General features: G+C 37.7%; 1 protein-coding gene across 4 annotated transcripts in view; it reads left to right on the top strand.

Moving 5' to 3' along the window:
- The window catches only part of CHRM3 (cholinergic receptor muscarinic 3), a 526,832-nt gene that overhangs the window by 358,094 nt on the left and 149,002 nt on the right, over window positions 1-19,736 (top strand). The window lies entirely within an intron of this gene.

The following is a 19,736-nucleotide window of genomic DNA, read 5'->3' as shown; positions in this document are numbered from 1 at the left end:
GTTTTTTTTTTCCCTCCAGGACTTAAAAGTCTTATTAAAGATGAGCATTTATTACTTTAAGTATGTCATTCCATTAAGAAGATATTTGGCTAATTTGGGTGAATAATTGATGAAATTAAGAGAAAAATCTAAATTTGTTCTTGTATCATGTAAAAAAAAGATAAATTATTTGAATTTTCCTGCATTCGAATGGACTGATTTCTACTATCGTTTTCTCATCAAGGGACTCAATAAATATCATTCATAGTGTAAATATTTATTGAGCACCTACTCCCTCCCTACTAGGCATTGTTCTGGAAGCTAAATAGAGAACAGTAAACAACATAAACAAAAATCCCTGCCTTTTGGAAGCAGACATCCAGTATAAGTTTGTGGTGTGTTCAGTGAAAGTTGTACATCAGAATCGCCCACAGAGCAGTTTAAAGATGCAGAGTTCTTCCCATCAGAATGTGAGGACATTTGCATGTTTTATCAGTTCCACAGAGGATTCTGATTAGGAAGCTCAGACTGAGAAACTTTTGTAGAAAGAAGTGGTGATGCTCACATTTTTCCTCCATTGAAACCGGTCTTGCTCCACTTTTCTTATCAAATCCCCACCCTTTGTCAAATATGGAGAGAATATGAGAAAACACAAGGCACAGAGTGATTGCTTTGAGAAAGTGTGGTTTGCTCAGTGTTTTAAATGTATTGATTAAATCAACTTTACAAGTAGAATAATGTTTTTTTTTAATAAATTTATTTATTTATTATTTATTTATTATTTTTAGCTGTGTTGGGTCTTCGCTTCTGCGCGAGGGCCCCCTCCAGTTGCGGCGAGCGGGGGCCACCCCTCATCGCGGTGCGCGGGCCTCTCACTATCGCGGCCTCTCTTGTTGCGGAGCACAGGCTCCAGACGCGCAGGCTCAGCAGTTGTGGCTCACGGGCCTAGTTGCTCCACGGCATGTGGGATCCTCCCAGACCAGGGCTCGAACCCGTGTCCCCTGCGTAGGCAGGCAGACTCTCAACCACTGCACCACCAGGGAAGCCCCTAGAATAATGTTTTAATCCATGAGAAATATTGATGTATAAAGGAACACTATCAAGATAAGAATGAGGAAATGATCTTATTCTAATTTGAAGAGACACCTATAGATCTCACTGTTTCATAAAATTGTACTGAATCATCAACTGTGGGGGTATCTTAAACCACCACCCCAGAAGAAGGTGTACACACACACACTGACCCATTTTCTGCACTAATCTAGAATGTATTGGATATTAACTACCTTTATCGTTAATTCTCATTTGGAGAGTCACATTTCTCATTTTTGTCTTATTTTGGTTTTCCAAACATCAATGCTCTCTTGTTATGAGGACAGAGTTTTATTGGCACTTCTTTCTAATTCTCAGCCTGATCAGTCTCCCATTGTATAGTGTGCTTTTTGCTCAGCCATACTCTTAAAGGATAAATCATAATACCCACCGGTCCTTGACGCTTTTTAATTCCATAAAATTTTTAAATATATGTTTTTCAGTTAATTAAATGTCTAGACAGCTAAGTAGTAAATTCTGTGCAGAAGTTGATTTCGAGGCCAGAAAAATTTGAACTATGAAGTTATTAACTAGAATCAGTTTGCATGTATCTTGCTCCATTGTTACCTCAATGTTAGGAAGGAAAGAAGGAACAGCCAGGGAATATGTGATTAGTCCAAAATGAATGAATTGAATTCATTTGTTAAATATAATTAGCCGTTAAACACCAACTTCATAAACAGGGAACAGTTCGCAGAAAACAAAGGTGCATGCAAATTCCGGTGTGCATTCTATTTTATGTTAGCCCTTCTCTAGATGTATGCAGGACTGAGATAACTTGACCTTCATGTTGAGTGGATGGCTTTCTTGAGGGAAAATTATTTGTGTGGAATACCAAGGCTGCACTGGTGGCTCTGTGATGGATGTTTAACTCTGAGAAAACAGGTGCTGAAATGAGCATCAGTATTGAAATACACAGTAATGATGGCTCCTCATTAAGGTGCAGGTAAGGAGAACCTAGGCAATGAGCAATACAGTTACCAAGGCCACAGGCTGTGTTTCTCACTAGTTCAGAAGGCCAAGGATACATTTATTTTTCACCCCTCGATGTTTGCTTTCTCTTTAGTAAAATTTGGGGTAGGCACTATGTGGTAGAGAAAGGAATCATTACCAATGGCGAAACTTTACCTTTTGACCCTTGACAACTTTGCAATAGTGAACTTAAATAGTATCTTTTTTTCCTTTTTGGAGGCTGGTTTTGATCAGACCACTGTACGTGGCTGCATAGGTCAGATAAACCCTAAAGCAGGAAAGCAGATGTCTTCTTGTTATCCCTCCAAACTCCGAGAGCTGGGCACGAAGTTTCAAGGGTGGCTTTGCATACTGTGTGAGCTGAGTTTCAAGGTGCTGGAAGCCCATTTTAACAAGGACAGTTAAATCACTAACCAGAGTGGTTGCATTTGGTTAAATCAGAATTTCTTTTGTAAGCAAATTAAAATTTAGGTAGGACATTCTGACCTCAGATTATAAAATAGTCCATTTAGGAAGAACTTACCCAAATGGTAAAAGGATACTTGAGTTATAACGATCTGTGTGAATGATACAAAATAGCATAACACTATCACTTTGAGTCTCAGTTAAGGGTTAGGATACTCCATGACTGCCGTTGAAGAAATAGTTATTCATCGATTGAATTCTTGCTAGTCAGGATAATAATTACCCTATTACATCAAGTTTTGTCTTAAATATCACCCATTCTTACCACTCCTCCATTCATATCACCTCCTCTTACTGCTCTTTTCTGGAGCACTCCTTTTCGTAACTGTTCTGACCTGTACTTACCTGCGTCTTTGCACCTGTAACTCAGCATTAGAGTTTGCAACCTACTTGTTTGGTTGGCTGGCACAGGATTTAATAAACATGTGCAGGATATAAATGGAAAAATATTAGATGAATAGATATAAAGTCACTTGGAAGAAAGTACATGAAAGGCTATAATAATGAAATTGTAAAAATCATACCTATGCTGAATGAATACTCTAGGAAGTCTCCAATGACATGTATTTATCGTAGTCAATGCACTTTTGCCATTTATCCAGAAATTTCTTTCTTTGATAACTTGTGTTGCTGCCATCATTCAGTCAACTCTTCAAATTCCATTTTCCACGTGAGGACTTCTCATTCAAAGATTTTTGTATTGCCATCACCCAAAAATCTTCTTCTTACCGAATTTCTCCTGATGGATTCTTTCATCTTATCCTTAACAAAGGATGAAGGAACCCCTTTGGGATTTCTTGCTAACATCAAAATGTGTAAAATAATTATCCCTTGAAGGGATATTCAATGAATAATTGTTGCTACCTCCTATTTGCATCTTTTTTGTTGCTCTAAGGCAGGGGTCCCCAACCCCCGGGCCTCGGACCGGTACCAGACTGCACATCAGGAGGTGAGCCGTGGACCAGTGAGCAAAGCTTCATCTGCCACTCCCCATCGCTCGCATTACTGCCTGAACCATCGCTTGCATGAGTGCTTGAACCATCCCCACCCCTCGTCCATGGAAAAATTGTCTTCCACGAAACCGGTCCCTGGTGCCAAAAGGTTGGGGACCGCTGCTCTAAGGGAAAACAAGCGCAAGGTTTCTGTGCTGAAGGTGCCAACCTCCCGGTCAGTTTCCACGACGCAAATCTGCATTTTACATCAGTCACCTTAACCTGACTTGTGCTGTTAAGATAAGAACAAGTAGACATTGGACGTCTAAATAAAGTTCATGTTGTTGGGATTCTTATAAAGATTTTTATTAAAATGTTTTTACTCATAACAACATTTCTTTTGGAAATGGACTTGTGGGTCACGGTTCATGTGCATAACTAGCTAGCATAATTCCAGAGAAGCAAAGAATCGTCAGGTCAGAAGAAAGAGCATAGGCACTCAGTCAGACACACTGTGATTCTCATCTCAGAACCACCGAGTTATTCAAGGAGCCTCAATATTCTCATCTACAAAATGGGGACAACAATAGAATCTACCTGAGAGAGTTTGTGGTCAATAAATAATATCCATGTAAAGTGTTTAACATTGGGTGAAACACAGACTAAGCATTGCAAAAATAGGAGCTATAATAATTTTAACACATTATTATTTTAAAGGTATGCAAGAAGACACAAAACAGAGTTAATTTGCTGAAGAGTCCGTCAGGACTATGTATTAGTTAAGGAATGCTACACTGCTCTATCAAAAGATTCCTTATAGTCCAGGGGCTCAAGGAATGCAGAAGTTTATGTATTGTTCACTTAACCCTCCTCAACAGGTATTCCAAGTCAGCGAGTTCTATTTTATATGATCATTTTCAAGGTCTCTCTGGTTAGCATCTTTTCAGCACGGAAAGGACAAAAGAACATGGAAAAGCAAATGTGGGAGATTTAGGGTCAGACATGGAAATTGCACCTGTCAGGTCCACTCAGATTGCACTGGGAGAAAAAAATAGTCACAAAGCTTTTCACAACTGGAAGGAGGCAGGATGGTAAAGGAACATACGTAGCTGGGCAGCCATACGCTTTTATGGAAGAAGAGGAAGATGAATTTTCGTGAGCTGTTAGTCTTCTACGAAAGATTGACGTTTTCGGAAAATTGGCAGAGCACACGAGGGTCTTAAGGAAATTGCCTACTTTAGAGATAATAAGCCAGCCTGTCTAGAGTTTATAGTTTTGTGGTTTTCCTTGTATTAAATGAGTGAGTGGGAATAAACTGTTTACAAGATCGTTTCCAGTTCTCGGTATTACAGAATTAGAGAATGCTGACTTTTAGCAAAATACCACCTTGGTTATCTTTCCTAATTGGAAAATCACCAACAAAAATATAGGGTAAGTACTATGTGGATTTTTTTTTTCCATTTTCAAAGGTGAATAACATTAAGTGTGAAGTTATGATGAACAATTGCCAAATGTATCCATTCAGACATTTTTAAAATAGTTTAATTATGCTGGTTTTTCTAAGTTGCTTTTCTGAACTGGAAAATCGTGAGATTTCTGTGATTGTCTATTTGATGTGATAGTTATATTTTTAAGTGTATTTTCACTAGGCTTCACCTGTTGTGGGATTCATATCATAAATCAGAGGGAAAAAAGGGATTAGGGTCAGGGTTAGCCTCTTCATATCTCGGTAAAGAGAATGTGAAGCTTAAGATATACATCATTTTTATTGATATTTATGTAGAAGGAGATAGGTAATGTTTTTTAAATTCATTCTTCTTTTAGGCAGCACAGTATTTGTTTGGAAGAAATACTTTGATAAGCTACCTAAGGTAGAGGGCAAGACTGCAAAGACATAAACTACTGTGTGTAAGATAAGAATCATTTATATTCTTTCTGAAATCTAGAGTGAGCATATTAGCACTTAGAATGACTTTGGGTGAAAAACAGAGAAGTTTCTTTATAGTTTCTTGAAGGCAAGAGTTATATCTGTCTTGTTTACCAAGGAGCAGCCCCAGGATCTGGAAGGATGCCTATATCTATATCTAGACATAGATGATATAGGTATAGATGTAGATATAGATACAGATATAGGTGTAGATATAAATGATAGAGACAGTGCATCCTCATATTTTGTTGAATGAATGGATGATTGTAGAAGTCTGAGCTTCAGGGAGACCCCAGCTGACTCCCGGGTTGTATAGGTAACCTGCAGATTGGGAAGATGTCATTTAGCAAATGACTGCACTTGTTACAAAGATGACAGTGGATATTTCCCAAGAGATTTTTTTTTAAAGACGTTTTTCAACAGAGTAAAACATGTAATTCAATAGAAGTAGACAATTTCTTCTGTTGACCTTTTGAACATCGAAAGTCATGGGTGACCGAGCTCATTTCTGCTTGAATTGTAAGTGTCTTGAATCGTTGGTGGAGACTTTGCTGAGTTCATTCATTTACTAATTTATTGTTGGTTTTCAGTGTTTATTTATGCCAGACCCTGTGCTTATTAGCACTGTGATTACAGTGACAAACAAGGGAAATAAGACACCCTACTCTAAATGAGCTTATAGTTCAGAAGCAAATGTAGCCAAGTCATCACCAGGCTATTAGGTGTAGGCTGACTGTGGGGGGGAGGGGAGGGGAAGGGGGAGATCCAAGCAAATGTCTGTCAATTGCAGTGGTTGGTACAGAGGAAATATGCCTGATAACCACAATTACAAGCTATGAATATTTGTGTTCCATGTGAACAAATAATTTAGAACCTAAACATCTTCCGCATATTGACTTAGCAACTATTTAATGGGAATATCACTGCTGGCCTAATTTTAATCTATGTTTGTTGAGATGGTGATGGTTTCTGTAGACGTTTCAGCACAAGACAATGACTACAGTGGTTCTCAATTGGGGCCAGTATGACCCCTCCAGGAGCTTTTTGGAAATATGTTGGAGCCTTTCTGGTTCTCACAATGACTGGGGACACTGGGCAGAGGCCAAGATTCCTAGACACCCTACAGCTCAGTAGCAGAGAGGATTGTTTCACCCGAAATGTCACTGGCTCTCCACTGAGAGGCACTGGGAGAGATAAAGTCATTCTTTCTCCCTTTCTGTGTTCTGAAGCTCCTGCTCTAGGTATCCATCCCGGGCTAAGCAGGTAAAGAGGCAATCCGTTCCCACACTGGGGCACAAGACAAAAAGAGTCATACCAGAATGTGTGATGACTAAGGAGCGGTGATCCTGGAGTTAACCCCAACCAAAGGACAGTGGGGAAGAAAAAACATCAAAGCCCATCAAAGCCATGAGTTATAGGCTGGTCCTCTAGAGGCTGAAAGAGGCAGAAGGAAGAAGGAAGATTTTCTTTCATAATTTGCCTGATTGTGGGAAAAAATGCCCAATCTAATTCTCAGCTTAAGATCATTAATGAATTTTAAATGTGCAGACCCAAGGCTGTCCTACCCAGTCTTAAAAGGATTATGGATCGTTTTAAAGGACTTTTCTGTTCCATCAAAACTTACGAGAACTTTCCTACTTTATTGAGGTAGAATTCTTTCTAATCTTAATGAGATTTATCCTTTCTTTGTTCTCTTAAAACTAAATCTAAAGCATGTCCTTATCAGTGCTTCTATTACCCAGGTTAAATATTCCAGAGGCCTCTATCCTCCTATTTTTTTAAAGGAAATCTGTTCAAAACCACTGGGGATGTTGTGATCAACATTCTAAAAGGTTTCATTTACCTTAAGTATGTCAGGCAGCCCCCAGATTTAATTTTGCAAACCATTGTGTTTTATTTCAGTAACACAATAAAACCTCACTTATCAGGAAGTGCCTTATCTGTGAACTTCAAATACCTAGGACATGGTAAACTCAGGGAACAAAGTTCCTGATTTTTATGCCCAAAATGGAAAACTTTAGGCGTCTCCTGGGAGTCAATTTATTTTCAATCTACATAGAGTTCTAAGGAGCTTGGTTACCTGGTTCTCTAGCTTACAACAGATTGGAAAATGAACAGCCAGAGTCTTGTTTAGTTCAGGTTGGGGACTGGAGCAGGAGCCTGCCTATAGCCTAGCAAGGAGAAGGTAGAGAAAGTGGTATCAAACATTTGAAAACAATAAAGGAAGTCCAAAACCATGAGAGTCTGGAGCCTGAAGCGTGGCTGGTGCCCAGCTAGGGATAGTCATTGATGATCATAGTAATCATATCGTAAGAAGTGAGAGAAGTTTGTAGCATATTTTAAAAGGTTCTCCTCGGGGGCTTCCCTGGTGGCGCAGCGGTTGAGAATCTGCCTGCCAATGCACGGGACACGGGTTCGAGCCCTGGTCTGGGAAGATCCCACATGCCGCGGGGCAACTGGGCCCGTGAGCCACAATTACTGAGCCTGCGCGTCTGGAGCCTGTGCTCCGCAACAAGAGAGGCCGCGATAGTGAGAGGCCCGCGCACCGCGATGAAGAGTGGCCCCCGCTTGCCACAACTAGAGAAAGCCCTCGCACAGAAACGAAGACCCAACACAGCCATAAATAAAAAAAGTAAGGAAATGTATACATATATATAAAAAAAAAAAAGGTTCCCCTCAAATTTGTAATGTTTTTAAGTTGTGTTAATTATAAGATTAAGCTATAGTGGTCTGGGGGGAAAAAAAGCTTATTTAGACTGTCTTATTTCCTAATAAAATTGGACGGATGAGGCAGTTGTATGTGAAATTCAGTTGAGATATCCACCATTGAAAGTTGGAACAATTCAAAGCTGATCCCAGCAAGTTCTGGATTTTCTTATGCCCCTCAAAGGCTAGGTGTGTTTCTGACCTACAGACTTCCTGATACTGTGTGTACTTCACTTGGTTTCCTCATATGCACATTTGGATCCGTCCTGGCTCAACCTCATGCTAATGTGTATCCTCAGGCTGGTTCATGCATGAGATCATCAGTTCCCAGCATTTATTAAGGTGGAAGGAGAGAGCTTCTCCTACTCAGTTCGCACTAGTATGGATAAAAAGGATTGAGGAATTGGACTGAAATCAGATGCTACCAAAATAGAAGATAACTGTTACATAATATTACTAAAGCTTATTACATATTACATTATTTCTGTATCTTTGTTTATCACTCTTAGATTAATATAATTGCATTTGTATTTGTAGAGTATGATTTCTATGAAATCAATTTATTTCAGAGAAAGACTAATCCATGTTGATAGAGTAAAATGTATAGCCCTAAAATGTTTGTATGTACTGGGTCACTATTGTTCTAATACCCAATGTCTGATAAGGAAGAAAAATGTAATAGTTACTGAAATGATGATAAACAATAGGAGTGCTTTGAGACAATGAACTGGATGCTCTGAGGAAAAAAAAAAAAATGGTGGGAGGAAGATTGACCTGTTTTCTGTGCGAAGTTTTGAATTATAGAACCATCCAGTTACAGTTATATTTTGATGCCCAAAGTGGGCAGCATAGGTAAAAGGTTGCTCTTACCAAATATTGCCTCTTCTTGTCTTATTCTTTCCTGAGTTTTTAACATAATATTTCTGCCCTCTTACTACACAGAGCTAAATTTTTAGACTGTTTATATTATGAGGAAATTCTGAGATGTAGGTTGTCATTTGCATTTTTAAGCATTATGCAAGCGACTTGTAATCATTGAAGAGTTGTATAATTATACATAATCTATTTAATGGAATCTAAAATAGAACATATGCCTTGCTGTAGCCTCATGTTTCTCATTTGAGAATAAAATAGCATCTCTTTTCCTCACATGACAATGTTGTGAATATTGTTTGTAAAGGACTTTGAGAATTTCAAGACAAAGGTGCTAAAGGTTTTTCAGTACAGAAATGAATATTGTTGCAGTTCTTAATTTATCTTCCTCATTCATGAAATAGTTTCAAATTCCTATTTATTCCAAACTTCATCTAGTTGTTAATTCAAGGAGTGAGATACTGAAAGATCAACTTCACATGTCTTATCTTTTCCTGTCTAGTTAATGAATGTATGTTATGTCTCCATTCAGTATATACAACCTATTTTAAAATAACTATAGGGAAGACTTCTTTATTAAGAATGTCTGAGTGGTAGGTGTGGAAGTATTTTTTATGTACTTGCCAGTGGTTTATAAAGTAGAAGTTCAATATAAGCAATCCATTTTAATCCTTTGCTGTTCTGACTTTAAAGCTCAATAAACATTTGGTAAATGAATGTTGAATGTTAATGCATTCTGCTTACCCAGCTCATGAAATAGACAAAAGGAGGCAGGTACCTTAATAAAGGCAGCAGTGACTGAAGCACTTAATCCTGGTGATATGAAGGTGTTTAAATGCAACTCACTCTTCCTGAGTGACTCTAGGTCAGAAGCAGTCAGTTCATCTGCAAACATCTTAGGTGTGGTTAAGAAATCTAAGTTAATTTGTAGAATTTAATAATTCCCAGCACTGCCCAGCAAAGTAATGCTAGATCTTAACTGTTTGTTGGATAAATAACAATTATTCATATTGGCTTAAAACACTGAGTATCTTACACAACTCTCCTGGACTTACCAGGGATTCCTGAAACTGCCCAATCTCATTGGACATCATAGTCAAGAATAACACGTTTCAAAGGAATCCTTTCTCTTGCTTGTTACCAGTGTAAATTTTGGCTCTGACCATATCCCCAAAATATGAATATAAAAATTTATCAAATTATATATATTTTTAATGCAACTTTTTTTACTGGAGTATAGTTGATTTACAATGTTGTGTTAGTTTCAGGTATACAGCAAAGTGAATCAGTTAGGCATACACATATATCCACTCTTTTTTAGATTCTTTTCCCATATAGGCCATTATAGAGTATTGAATAGAGTTCCCTGCGCTATGCAGCAGAGTAGGTCCTTATATAGAGAGAGTCCAATATCAGATTTAAGACTGCTTTTGGAAGGTAGGGGATAAGAAACAGCTTGCATCGACCTATTATAATATGTTCCAAGGATTGTAGCTCTTGAAACTTTAAATAGTGTCTCAAAATTGTCATTAGGAAAGAGCCTTTTATAGCCAGTATTTTTCATAACTGTGTCCTAGGTGGTAGGCAGGAGATATTTTCTGTTCCTCTGAGTTTTGCCCCAAACATCCAGCTCTGCTCCTGCACATAGTAGCTCTTGGTGAGTAAATGCTGAATGCGTCACTGAGTGGTACTTTCCACGGTGTCTCCCCTCCCCACCCCAACACACAGGGTGGTGTGTAATGATTGTAATGATCCTGCAGAAACAGCAGCACATTTCCATGAAAATGGTTGGCAATTGCATACTGGGATATGAATATATAAAAACATTTATGTAGGTGATTCCAAATTTATCCAACATTTTGGGAGTTGTCTTCGTGCTTCATAATTTTTAGGTAACAGGAATTGTTAAATGCCTGAACTTTTTGTTTAATTGCCTTGTCTATTAATACCATTTCAAAGGAAAGAATATTTTTTCTACTTCTATGATTTTTTTTTTCTTAAGAAAACTCTCATCTCACATTGTGTTTTTTGGTAAATTATTGTGGTTATTGATTGATTTCAGAAGTGGGCAACTTTGTTTTGTAAATATTCATGTAATAGAGTTTGGGCTTGATCAATATGATTCCTCATTCTCATGCATCTATTTAAGCTGTCCTGCCAGGAAATTCTAAGCCTCAGGCATCTTTTCTAAGAAATCAGGGAATCAGCTGTACAGATTGTCTCAGAGTCAGGTACTTGATGCTTAAATTTGTAGGTTTTTCCACAGTGTTTGTGGTCGAGCATTCAGATTTATTAAATGGAGCCATACCTAAATCATCAGAGCAGGAGTGGACGACCAATCAAAACTTGGACATTTCCTCCGAACTCAATGTTTAGTTTAAGCGGCTTATCCAGAATGTCTGTGGGCTTTAGCAGAGAGGAAACTCATATTTTAAAATAAATGCATACTCACTTTTGGCTGAATTTTAACTCAATAAAAAATACGTTATTTTGCAACAAGCTCTTTAATATGTTATCTGTTTAAGTTTACCTGGGATTTCATTTCATATTAATTTATCAAAGAGGAAGGGATGATGAATAGGGATACCATTCATACGTTAAAAAAGGAGCTGCAAGCAAAAAAAATAACAGGCTTTTTGGTATTCCGCATAAATCTTGGCCATGTAACCACAAAACAAAAGGGACTAGAGGATTTAACCTGCAGCATTTTCTAGCCTTTTTATCATTCAAAATGAAACAAAATGCTGGAGAGGGTGTGGAGAAAAGGGAACACTCTTGCACTGTTGGTGGGAATGTAAATTGATACAGCCACTATGGAGAACAGTATGGAGGTTCCTTAAAAAACTAAAAATAGAACTACCATACGACCCAGCAATCCCACTACTGGGCATATACCCTGAGAAAACCATAATTCAGAAAGAGTCATGTACCAAAATATTCATTGCAGCTCTGTTTACAATAGCCAGGACATGGAAGCAACCTAGGTGTCCATCATGGGATGAATGGATAAAGAAGATGTGGCACATATATACAATGGAATATTACTCAGCCATAAAAAGAAATGAAATGGAGGTATTTGTAATGAGGTGGATGGAGTTAGAGTCTGTCATACAGAGTGAAGTAAGTCAGAAAGAGAAAAACAAATACAGTATGCTAACACATATATATGGAATCTAAGGAAAAAAAAAAAAAAGGTCATGAAGAACCTAGTGGCAAGACGGGAATAAAGACACAGACCTACTAGAGAATGGACTTGAGGATATGGGGAGGGGGAGGGGTGAGATGTGACAGGGTGAGAGAGTGGCATGGACATATATACACTACCAAATGTAAAATAGATAGCTAGTGGGAAGCAGCCGCATAGCACAGGGAGATCAGCTCTGTGCTTTGTGACCACCTAGAGGGGTGGGATAGGGAGGGTGGGAGGGAGGGAGATGCAAGAGGGAAGAGATATGGGAACATATGTATATGTATAACTGATTCACTTTGTTATAAAGCAGAAGCTAACACACCATTGTAAAGCAATTATACTTCAATAAAGATGTTTAAAAAAAAAAAAATGAAACAAAACTGACTGTGGCTTCTTGTTTGTTTGTTGATATCTAAATTTGTTCTTCAGTCTGTGTATAAAAATAGCAAAAAATAATCTTATTGCTACTTTAAATTTATTTTGAAAAAACTATAAAATTAAGAGATTTTGAAACGGAAAAATGGGTGTGGTCATGCCATGTTTCCCCATTTTTACACAGCCAGGAAGGAACAGAGGAAACGAGTGCAGGCCCCTGCTCTTTCTCCTGTAACAAAATTTTGAGTGCTTAGTTGATTACAGTGTAATTTTACTCCTTAATAATAGTAAATAGTAAATAAGTAGTAAATAAGACATGATTTTTTAAAGCACCTAGAAAGGTGTAGGTGAATAATTTTTAACCAATTTTTTTTTTAACGTCTTTATTGGAGTATAATTGCTTTACAATGGTGTGTTAGTTTCTGCTTTATAACAAAGTGAATCAGTTATACATATACATATGTTCCCATATCTCTTCCCTCTTGCGTCTCCCTCCCTCCCACCCTCCCTATCCCACCCCTTTAGGTGGTCACAAAACACTGAGCTGATCTCCCTGTGCTATGTGACTGCTTCCCACTAGCTATCTATTTTATGTTTGGTAGTGTATATATGTCCATGCCACTCTCTCACTTTGTCACAGCTTACCCTTCCCCCTCCCCATATCCTCAAGTCCATTCTCTAGTAGGTCTGTGTCTTTATTCCCGTCTTACCCCTAGGTACTTCATGACCCTTTTTTTTTTTTTTTTTTTCTTAGATTCCATATATATGTGTTAGCATACTGTATTTGTTTTTCTCTTTCTGACTTACTTCACTCTGTATGACAGACTCTAGGTCCATCCACCTCACTACAAATATCTCAATTTCGTTTCTTTTTATGGCTGAGTAATATTCCATTGTATATATGTGCCACATCTTCTTTATCCATTCATCCCATGATGGACACTTAGGTTGCTTCCATGTCCTGGCTATTGTAAATAGAGCTGCAGTGAACATTTTGGTACATGACTCTTTTTGAATTACGGTTTTCTCAGGGTATATGCCCAGTAGTGGGATTGCTGGGTCGAATGGTAGTTCTATTTTTAGTTTTTTAAGGAACCTCCATACTGTTCTCCATAGTGGCTGTATCAATTTACATTCCCACCAACAGTGCAAGAGTGTTCCCTTTTCTCCACACCCTCTCCAGCATTTGTTGTTTGTAGATTTTCTGATGATACCCATTCTAACTGGTGTGAGGTGATACCTCATTGTAGTTTTGATTTGCATTTCTCTAATAATTAGTGATGTTGAGCAGCTTTTCATGTGCTTCTTGGCCATCTGTATGTCTTCTTTGGAGAAATGTCTATTTACGTCTTCTGCCCATTTTTAGATTGGTTTTGGTTTTTTTTTTAATATTGAGGTGCATGAGCTGTTTGTATATTTTGGAGATTAATCCTTTGTCCAATGATTCATTTGCAAATATTTTCTTCCACTCTGAGGGTTGTCTTTTCATCTTGTTTATGGTTTCCTTTGCTGTGCAAAAGCTTTTAAGTTTCATTACATCCCATTTGTTTTTATTTCCATTACTCTAGGAGGTGGATCAAAGAAGATCTTGCTGTGATTTATGTCAAAGAGTGTTCTTCCTATGTTTTCCTCTAAGAGTTTTATAGTGCCCAGTGTTACATTTAGGTCTCTAATCCATTTTGAGTTTATTTTTGTGTATGGTGTTAGGGAGTATTCTAATTTCATTCTTTTACATGTAGCTGTCCAGTTTTCCCAGCACCACTTATTGAAGAGGCTGTCTTTTCTGCATTGTATATCCTTGCCTCCTTTGTCATAGATTAGTTGACCATAGGTGCTTGGGTTTCTCTCTGGGCTTTCTATCCTGTTCCATTGATCTATATTTCTGTTTTTGTGCCAGTACCATATTGTCTTGATTACTGTAGCTTTGTAGTATAGTCTGAAGTCAGGGAGACTGATTCCTCCAGCTCCGTTTTTTTCTCTCAAGACTGCTTTGGCTATTCGGGGTCGTTTGTGTCTCCATACAAATTTTAAGATTTTTTGTTCTAGTTCTGTAAAAAATGCCATTGGTAATTTGATAGGGCTTGCATTGAATCTGTAGATTGCTTTGGGTAGTATAGTCATTTTCACAATATTGATTCTTCCAATCCAAGAACATGGTATATCTCTCCATCTGTTGGTATCATCTTTAATTTCTTTCATCAGTGTCTTATCGTTTTCTGCATACAGGTCTTTTGTCTCCCTAGGTATGTTTATTCCTAGGTATTTTATTCTTTTTGTTGCAATGGTAAATGGGAGTGTTTCCTTAATTTCTCTTTCAGATGTTTCATCATTAGCGTATAGGAATGCAAGAGATTTCTGTGCATTAATTTTGTATCCTGCAACTTTACCAAATTCATTGATTAGCTCTAGTACTTTTCTGGTGGCATCTTTAGGATTCTCTATGTATAGCATCATGTCATCTGCAAACAGTGACAGTTTTACTTCTTCTTTTCCAATTTGTATTCCTTTTATTTCTTTTTCTTCTCTGATTGCCATGGCTAGGACTTCCAAAACTATGTTGAATAATAATGTTGAGAGTGGACATCCATGTCTTGTTCCTGATCTTAGAGGAAATGCTTTCAGTTTTTCACCATTGAGAGTGATGTTTGCTGTGGGTTTGTCATATATGGCCTTTATTATGTTGAAGCAGGTTCCCTCTATGCCCACTTTCTGGAGAGTTTTTATCATAAATGGGTGTTGAATTTTGTCAAAAGCTTTTTCTGCATCTATTGAGATGATCATATGGTTTTTATTTTTCAATTTGTTAATATGGTGTATCACATTGATTGATTTGCGTATACTGAAGAATCCTTGCATCTCTGGGATAAATCCCACATGATCATGGTGTATGATCCTTTTAATGTGTTGTTGGATTCCGTTCGCTAGTATTTTGTTGAGGATTTTTGCATCTATATTCATCAGTGATACTGGTCTGTAATTTTCTTTTTGTGTAGTATCTTTGTCTGGTTTTGGTATCAGGGTGATGGTGGCCTCATAGAATGGGTTTGGGAGTTTTCTTTCCTCTGCAATTTTTTGGAAGAGTTTGAGAAGGATGGGTGTTAGCTCTTCTCTAAATGTTTGATAGAATTCACCTGTGAAGCCATCTGGTCCTGGACTTTTGTTTGTTGGAAGATTTTTAATCACAGTTTCAATTTCATTACTTGTGATTGGTCTGTTCATATTTTCTGTTTCTTCCTGATTCAGTCTTGGAAGGTTATACCTTTCTAAGAATTTGTCCATTTCTTCCAGGTTGTCCATTTTATAGGCATAAAGTTGCTTGTAGTAGTCTCTTAGGATGCTTCGTATTTCTGTGGTGTCTGTTGTAACTTCTCCTTTTTCATTTCTAATTTTATGGATTTGAGTCCTCTCTCTCTTTTTCTTGATGAGTCTGGGTAATGGTTTATCAATTTTGTTTATCTTCTCAAAGAACCAGATTTTAGTTTTATTGATCTTTGCTATTGTTTTCTTTTTTTTCTACTTCATTTATTTCTGCTCTGCTCTTTATGATTTCTTTCGTTCTACTAACTTTGGGTTTTGTTTGTTCTTCTTTCTCTAGTTTCTTTAGGTGTAACATTAGACTGTTTATTTGAGATTTTTCTTGTTTCTTGAGGTAAGCTTGTATAGCTATAAACTTCCCTCTTAGAACTGCTTTTGCTGCATCCCATAGGTTTTGGATCGTCGTGTTTTCATTGTCATTTGTCTCTAGGTATTTTTTGATTTCCTCTTTGATTTCTTCAGTGATCTATTGGTTATTTAGTGACATACTGTTTAGCCTCCATGTGTTTGTGTTTTACGTTTTTTCCCCTGTAATTGATTTCTAATCTCATAGCGTTGTGGTCAGAAAAGATGCTTGATATGATTTCAATTTTCCTAAATTTACTGGGGCTTGATTTGCGACCCAAGATGTGATCTATCCTGGAGAATGTCCCGTGCGCACTTGAGAAGAAAGTATAATCTGCTGTTTTTGGATGGAATGTCCTATAAATATCAATTAAATCTATCTGGTCTATTTTGTCATTTAAAGCTTGTGTTTCCTTATTAATTTTCTGTTTGGATGATCTGTCCATTGGTGTAAGTGAGGTGTTAAAGTCCCCCACTATTATTGTGTTACTGTCGATTTCCTCTTTTAGAGCTGTTAGCAGTTGCCTTATGTATTGAGGTGCTCCTCTGTTGGGTGCATATATATTTATAATTGTTGTATCTTCTTCTTGGATTGATCCCTTAATCATTATGCAGTGTCCTTCCTTGTCTCTTGTAACATTCTTTATTTTTAAAGTCTATTTTATCTGATATGATTATTGCTGCCCCAGCTTTCTTTTGATTTCCATTTGCATGGAATATCTTTTTCCATCCCCTCACTTTCAGTCTGTATGTGTCCCTAGGTCTGAAATGGGTCTCTTGTAGACAGCATATATATGGGTCTTGTTTTTGTATCCATTCAGCCAGTCTATGTCTTTTGGTTGGAGCATTTAATCCATTCACGTTTAAGGTAATTATCGATATGTATGTTCCTATGACCATTTTCTTAATTGTTTTGGGTTTGTTTTTGTAGGTCCTTTTCTTCTCTTGTGTTTCCCACTTAGAGAAGTTCCTTTAGCATTTGTTGTAGAGCTGGTTTGGTGGTGCTGAATTCTGTTAGCTTTTCTTGTCTGTAAAGCTTTTGATTTCTCCATTGAATCTAAATGAGATCCTTGCTGGGTAGAGTAGTCTTGGTTGTACGTTCTTCCCTTTCATCACTTGAAGTATATCATGCCACTCCCTTTTGGCTTGTAGAGTTTCTACTGAGAAATCAACTGTTAACCTTATGGGAGTTCCCTTGTATGTTATTTGTCGTTTTTCCCTTGCTGCTTTCAATAATTTTTCTTTGTCTTTAATTTTTGCCAATTTGATTACTATGCGTCTCAGTGTGTTTCTCCTTGGGTTTATCCTGTATGGGACTCTCTGCACTTCCTAGACTTGGGTGGCTATTTCCTTTCCCATGTTCGGGAAGTTTTCTACTATAATCTCTTCAAATATTTTCTCGGGTCCTTTCTCTTTCTCTTCTCCTCTGGGACCCCTATAATGTGAATGTTGTTGCATTTAATGTTGTCCCAGAGGTCTCTTAGGCTGTCTTCATTTCTTTTCATTCGTTTTTCTTTATTCTGTTCCACAGCAGTGAATTCCACCATTCTGTCTTGCAGGTCTCTTATCCGTTCTTCTGCCTCAGTTATTCTGCTGTTGATTCCTTCTAGTGTAGTTTTCATTTCAGTTATTGTATTGTTCATCTCTGTTTGTTTGTTCTGTTTTTCTTCCAGATCTTTGTTAAACATTTCTTGCATCTTCTTGATCTTTGCCTCCATTCTTTTTCCGAGGTCCTGGATCATCTTCACTATCATTATTCTGAATTCTTTGTCTGGAAGATTGCCTATCTCCATTTCATTTAGTTGTTTTTCTCGGGTTTTATCTTGTTCCTTCATCTGGTACATAGCCCTCCGCCTTTTCATCTTGTCTATCTTTCTGTGAATGTGGTTTTTGTTCCACAGGCTGCAGGGTTGTAGTTCTTCTTGCTTCTGCTGTCTGGTGGATGAGGCTATCTAAGGGGCTTGTCGAAGTTTTCTCTTTTTATTTTTCTTAATTTTTTTTTATTGGAGTAGAGTTGATTTACAATGTTGTGTTAATTTCTGCTGTACAGCAAAGTGAATCAGTTATACATAGATCCACTCTTTTTTAGCTTCTGTTCCCATAGAGGTCATTACAGAGTATTGAATAGAGTTCCCTGTGCTGTACAGCAAGTTCTTATTAATTATCTTTTTTATATATAGTAGTATATGTGTGTCAGTCCCAACCTCCCAATTTATCCCTCCCCCTCTTTCCCCCTTGGTAACCATAAGCTTGTTTTCTACACCTGTGACTCAATTTCTGTTTTGTAAAATAGGTTCATTTGTACCGTTTTTTAGATTCCACATATAAGTGATATCATATGATATTTGTCTTTCTCTATCTGACTTACTTCACTCAGTATGACGATCTCTAGATCCGTCCATGTCGCTGCAAATGGCCTTATTTCGTTCTTTTTTCTTGGAGGTCACTCTTGATGCTCCTTTCCGGTGGGCCTTTCCCAGACCTCAGGTAGTTTCCTCACACACCTGCACCAGTCAGGTACGCCTGTCGATTTCTGGAACTCTCTCTCTTTGCAGCTGTTTCTTCACTGTGCTGCTGACTCTATTCACTTTGCTCTCCAGAAATTCTCAACTTGGTTTCTCCAACCCAGGGAGAACCCTGCCTCTGTGTGGGTTTCCCTTTCCTGCACTGCAACCTGGAAAGTGCTCTCCAGGCCGTAAACAGGGACTATCATATGACTTACTTCATTTGGTTTCTCTTCTCCTGAGGATCCCTGCCTTGTGCTGCCTGTGGTCCAGTGTCACCATCGATTTATATATTTTGTCCAGTTTTGTATTACATGCCTAATGAAAGTTTGTGAATCTCTTTTTTCCCCCAAGAGAAATGATTGTGACTTTGTCTACAGGTTTTCACTTTTTTACTTCTTCCAGCATTACTGCACATCTCTGTTCTACTTTGTGTTATTCCTCAAGATTCACAAGTTACCTCTCAATAAACTGTAAGCTTCTTGAGAACAGAATACATGACACACCCTTTTTTAAATTCTCCACTGCACATAGCAAAATGTGCTGTACCCAGATGGTGCTTTATAAAAGTCAATCAAATGATTAATAAATTGTCTCAGAGGCATTTATGTTTTTTTAATTTATTTTATTGAAGCATAGTTGATTTACGATGTGTTAATTTCCACTTTACAGCAAAGTGATTCAGTTATACATATATATATATATATATATATATACACACACATATACACAGACACACATATTCTTTTAGTTCCCTGTGCTATTCAGTAGGATCTTGTTGTTTATCCATTCTGTATGTAATAGTTTGCATCTGCTAATCCCAAACTCCCAGTGCATCCCTTCCCCACTCCCCCCGCCTTGTATAATATATTTCCATTAATTAAAATGTGAGAATTTGGGCCTCTGTTTAACATTGCAGATAAATGGAATCCATTTGTCTGTATTTGCATTCACTCTGCTTTCCCTCTTTAAGTCCTTCTGCACAGTTTTACCAGGGACAGGAATAAGGGAATAATAAGCATGTTCATTAAATTTCTAGATGATACCAAAATCCAAAGGGA

Source organism: Eubalaena glacialis, chromosome 1 (assembly GCF_028564815.1).
Source record: "Eubalaena glacialis isolate mEubGla1 chromosome 1, mEubGla1.1.hap2.+ XY, whole genome shotgun sequence".
Classification (NCBI taxonomy): Eukaryota; Metazoa; Chordata; class Mammalia; order Artiodactyla; family Balaenidae; genus Eubalaena; species Eubalaena glacialis.
This window is presented reverse-complemented; position numbering and strand designations above follow the sequence as displayed.